A 6006-nucleotide genomic window follows, 5' to 3' on the forward strand; every position below is an offset into this window, starting at 1 on the left:
TTTGTAATTTTTCTCTCTAGCCTTTTAGATGGGCCATTAGCAGCAGAACATCGCTTCTCTCAGATTGTTGCCTAGTAGCATAAACTTGGTTAAAGCTGTCCCGCTGGCATTCTAGAAAAGGGTTTCTTTTACTGGTGTTTGTCATTCAGCTGCTGAAATTCACACTGGGTGAAACTTGGCATGACAGCTCTCAGCTCAGTTGCAACTTAGAAGAAAACAGACTTTGGTTTGCTTAAATTGTTTTCGATTGACTGGGTAAGAATAAAATAAAGGTTCTTGTAGGTAATAGCTTCTGAATTCAATTAAAATTATCATCAGGCAGTTTTTTTTTTTTTTTTCTGAAAGTACAGAAGTGATTTGAGCTACTTAATTGATTTTCTTATGAAGTTTTTTGACTGACAGATTTAGCCTAATTCTTCCTCGACATTTTCACTCACAGCAATATAGCAATAGAAAATGGGTATTAGAAAAATATTTTAATTATCCTGCTCTGGTAAGTATCTCAGAGCTATAAAATCTTAAAGGTCAGTCAATCCATCTCTTCATTTGTTTACTCATTCAAACTTGGATTCATTGATCAACATTTACCTCTTAATTTGGGCCAGGTTCACTCCATGCGTTCAATATTTATTGCACTTGGGATTCTTTTGTTTGCAAATGACCATGGTTTACTAGTCTGTAAGTGTCAAGCAGGCTGAGCCATGTCTGCTTTATTTATTTCAGGATAGTAGGTAGTAAGAATAGTGGAAGGTGCATGGTAGACTTTTAATAAGTTGTTGATAGAAGGAAGGGAGGGAGGGAGGGAAAGAGGAAAGAAGAAAGGGAGGGAGGGAGGGATGCAGGGAGGGAGGGAGAGAGGGAGGGAAGGAGAGAGGGAGATAGGGAGGAAGAGAGGGAGGGAGGGAGGGAGGAAGGAAGGAAGGAAGGAAGGAAGGAAGGAAGGAAGGAAGGAAGGAAGGAAGGAAGGAAGGAAGGAAGGAAAGAAGGAAGGAAAATTAACAATAGCAGAGATCATATGTTTTGTGAGGCAAGATAAGGCTGGGAACACACATAGCCAAATTCTTCTTTTCTTTGTTCCATACAGGTCAAGGGAAATGTCCCAAGATGTTTTCCCCTGCAGTAATGTAGGCAGGTCATGGTTTTTAAATTAAAAGGGGAATTTGTAGGATGTCACACTGTACCTTAGACTGGGTCAGACTTCATTCTGAATATGTGACAGGACATAGTTGTGCATGGTGCCAGGGGGTCTGGTCTCAGAGGCGGGAGTCTGGAACCCTATTGCATCTCCACTTATAATTCATTTTAGGACTATGGGCAACTTGCCTAATCACCTCGCACCTCTGATTTCTTACCTCAAAAATTGAGGATAATGATGACAGGAATAGTTGCTTCACTGAGTCTGTTAGGCTAACATGTGCATCTATGTGAATAAGCTGACAAAAAAAATAATGTTATTTTCACGGATAGTATGGATAAGAATTGGGACAATTTTGCTGCTTCAGCCACTACCAAAATGAGACCTAACTGACAAAAAGAGGCACTGTGAAAGAAGTTAAACCCAGGCTGTTCATATTCTATGATTCCATCAATATCAAATTCAGCAAAACTAAACTTTAGTGCTAAAAGTCTAGGTCTGAGGCATGTAGGAAGGGGCATAAGGGGCTGTTGATTGGTAATTACATGGGTAGTTACATGTGATAATTGACCTGTGCATTTATGCTTTGCATCTTTTCTTTGTGTTATGATTCAATAACAAAAGTTTAAAATATGATACAGAAAATGATTTTGAGAAACCACTCAAAATTCAACCACTCAGATATAATCACTATAAATGGTCTCTGCTCTTCTAAATTTCTTTTTACTTACAAGTACATCTATATAGCCTTGTCCCCTCTCAAAAATACCCACAAAACATTTAAATATATAAACACAGTAGCTACATATATTTTATTGTTTTATAATCTTTTTACAAATGAGTATGAAGCCCAGCTGGTGTGTCTCAGTGGTTGAGCACTGACCTACATACCAGGAAGTCACGGTTAAATTCCACATCAGGGCACATGCCTGAGTTAACGGCTCCATCCTTAGTGGGGAGTGTGCAGGAGGCAGCAAATCAATGATTTTCTCTCATCATTGGTATTTCTATTTTTCCCTCTCCCTTCTTGCCTTGAGGTCACACAAATAAAGATTGCAGGATATAAAAAAAAATAAATTGCATTTCTATACACTAGCAAGGAATAATCTCAGGATGAGTTTTGCCCCCTCTCTCCATTCTCCAGGTGTTACACTTCACTCTTCCCATCCCTATTCCCTGTTCTCTATTCCTAGTGGAAGTGACTCCCTCACTGACTGCTAGACCCTAAGAGAAGAGCAGGTAATCTATTCAGTATATCTGTTGTAGTGGTTAGTTACGTCTACTCTAGAGTCACTGCCAACTATTAAACGTGGACTTTTGCCTTTTTAAAAAAAAATCAGTATTTTCAATATATACTGATTGGTATATATACCAGGAAGATTGACTATGAGATGAAATGGCCAACTCTTGACCAGACTTTGGAGAAAATAGGCCTCCTGTAAATTATACAATGCACCTCACTCTGAGACTCAGGTAATACCTGAGTCATTACTCTTCTGATAGGAATATTAAACTGCTAAGTGTGTCTTCACACCATCCACCAAGTGCCCATGCAATTTCTGCTCAGGAAAACCCACAGGTATCCAAGCAGGGCCTCCCTGATGGTGACTGTTGGTATAGTTAAGTATTATTCCTGGCTCAATGACCTGACGCATCGCCTCAAGCCTGATTCTCTTCTGCAGGTCACACTGTTTACTTTTTCCCTTTTATCTTGTGGGGGACGACTGGTTTCATAGCATACCACCTTCTGAGCATTGACGTCAGTGATCTGATGGCTTCCTTGCAGTTGGCAGAGATCAGCTCAGAGACCTATCACTCATCCGCTTGAACAGTCACAAACAGAAAGACAAGCAGACCCCTGTCCACTCCTGCGATATATTTATTCTTAGCTCTCTACTGAGACTTGGCAACTGCCAGTGGAACCAGAAGATATTTTGTTTGGACTAGGTCAACAGTCATCCTCTGAGATTCTCATCTGGCTTTTTTTTACGGTGCACTGGTCTCTGTTCCAGCATTCCATCTAAATCATAAATGGCTTGGAACACTCCATCTTGATAAATGACCTAGAGAGCTGAATCACGGGTATTTATTTGCTTTAAAATTCACATTTAAATTCAATCATTTTAATAAAACGACCTTGACATGTGCCTATCAGCATTATTTTCTTAGTTGCAGCATATAAATGTCAAATAACTATGTTGTACACCCAAAACTCATAAGATGTCAACTATACTTTCATTTACAAAAGAAAAGAAAATATGGATGCAAACTTTTAAAGAATTCCAGTTTTTCTAAACAATCCGGAGGTGTGCAAATGTGGCTGCTTAGAAAGACCGTTTTCACTGCTCTCATAGGTTTGGTTACTCTGAAAAAGGCATTTAAGTCTAGTAACTTTATTTTTTATTGGTGTGTTTTCAAAAATATGTTTTAGTATCACTAGCAGGAGGGTGCCTGCATGGGGTGGTGGGTACATTGGGCTCAGGGTTTGTGTGGTCTGTGAGGGGATGATGGTCATTGGGAAGTTGGAAGGAAGGTGGTGGGCCGGAGGCTTCTAGGAATGGCTAAAGGCCTCATGGCAAACTAATGCCATGCCACCAATAAGATTAAGAAATTCGCCCTAACTCAGTGGTTGGCAAACGGTGGCTTGCAAGCCAAATGTGGCTTGCGAGCCGTGGTTTGGTGCTCTGTTGACTAATGAGTTTGCTGACCATTGCCTTAACAATGTGGCTCCGTCACATAGAGCGTCGCCCTGTGGACTGAAGGGTCCCAGGTTTGATTCCAGTCAAGGGCATGTACCTTGGTCGCAGGCACATCCCCAGTAGGGGGTGTTGCAGGAGGCAGCTGATGGATGTTTTCCTCTCATCAATGTTTATAGCTCTTTTAAAAAAAGATTAAGAAATTCTTGGAAATAGGTCTCTGAAGGGCTGGGCATTTTTGCCATGTCGGAGGGGACCAAAGTACAGAGGGGAGCTCTGGCCTGTGGGCAGGGCCTAAGTAACTTTTTTAAAAAGAAAGAGAATAGTTATGGAAATTAGGTATATTCTGTAGAACGAGGTAAAGTTCTTTTTATTAAAGTTTCTGTGTAGGTCTAGTGTATTCCTTATGGAATCAGAAATTACAGAGGTGAATAAATTGGATAAAGTTGTACATCAGAGAAGTGGAAGAGGAAGGCATTTCTGTCTTAATAACTAGTAGCTATTAAGCTCTTATTATGTGCCAGGTACTATGCTAACATATCTATGTGTTTTATTTTCCTGAACCCTCACAACGACCCTATGAAAGAGACACTGTTCTTGTCTTCATTTTTATTTTATTTTTAAATTTTCTAAATTGATTTTGAGAGAGAGAGAAGGAGAGAGAGAGAGAGAGAGAGAGAGAGAGAGAGAGAGAGAGAGAGAGAGATGCTGATGTGAGAAACATCAATTGGCTGCCTCCTGCATGTCCGATACTGGGAATCAAGCCTGAAACCTGGGCATGTGCCCTAACCAGGAATCAAACTGGCAACCTTTCGGTGCACAGGATGATGCCCAACCAGCTGAGCAGCACCAGCCAGGACTTATTTTTGTTATGAGAAAATTAAAGCTTAAAGAAGACAGGTAAAACATTTAAGGTCACACAGCTAATGAATGACAGAAAGAAGATTCCAACACAGGCAGCCTATGGTCAAAATGCCAACATACAATCTGTCATTTGATGGCCAATGTTTTTGTTCTGGTCCTCCAATCCCTTTTTTTGACCATACAAACAGACTATGTGCCTTTGGGATTAAGTATAATTATCCTCATCAAAGAATGATGCTACATTAACCTTAAGACGGAAACTTCTCCAATATCCTTACTTATCTAGAAGACAGATTGAAGTTACTTGTGAGAACACAAGGAAAGCAATGCACAAGCAGGCAAATCACACGGGATTATCATAGTGAAACTTGCTCTAGCTATGAACAGGGTGTTTCCTGAAAGACATATAAGTATTTTCTGTCCTTTGAGAAGTAGCCAGTATAGAACATTAACAAGTAACAGACATTAACTTATACCAACAAGGTAGACCAGTGATCAGTGATTTTCAACCTTTTTCATCTCATGGTACACATAAAGTAATTACTAAAATTCTGTGGCACACAAAAAAATTTATTTTTGCTAATCTGACAAAAATAGGTATAAATTATGGTCCAGTTACAAAAATAATAATAGAATTTACCTACCCTTTTTTACCTAAGGTGACTTTAAAAAAAAATCTGGTGCCTATCCTGTCTAATAAAGAGGGAATATGCTAATTGACCCTCACGCCATCACAAAAGATGGCAGTGCCCACAGCCACAAGATGGTGGTACCCAGTCCCCTCAGCCCCTAGGGGCAGGCCTGGCCTTGCCGTGCACCTGCCTCCGGAGTCCCCCAGTCCCCTCAGCTCCCCAGCCACCCAGGGCCGGTCTGAGGTGCAGGCAAGCTTCAGATGGCAGCTGCTAAGTCGCCTAGCCACCCAGGGCTGTCCGAGGCTTAGGCAATCAGGGATGGCTAAGGCTTCCACTGCCAGCGGTGCCAGCAGCAGAGGTGTAATGGGGGCACCACCTTGCCCTGATTTCCAGGTTACCTCCCACCCTTTAGGGCTCCCACACTGTGAGAGGGGGCAGGCTAGGCTGAGGGAACTCCCTCTAGTACATGAATTTTCATGTACTGGGCCTCTAGTACTTGTGTATAAGGATTGCTGGTACCAAGAATTAACCAATCTCACACACCCTTATTATTTGATGTGAACAACGAGATGCAATTCTAGTATATGACCAATATATTTATGGCTCAAGACAGGGCATTTACACCTATGGCTGTAATTCTGTTGGCCATTGTAATTGTTTTTTATTTGACTATCTAAAC

The sequence above is a fragment of the Pipistrellus hanaki genome (genome assembly GCF_964339955.1).
Source record: "Pipistrellus hanaki genome assembly, chromosome: 10".
Lineage (NCBI taxonomy): Eukaryota > Metazoa > Chordata > Mammalia > Chiroptera > Vespertilionidae > Pipistrellus > Pipistrellus hanaki.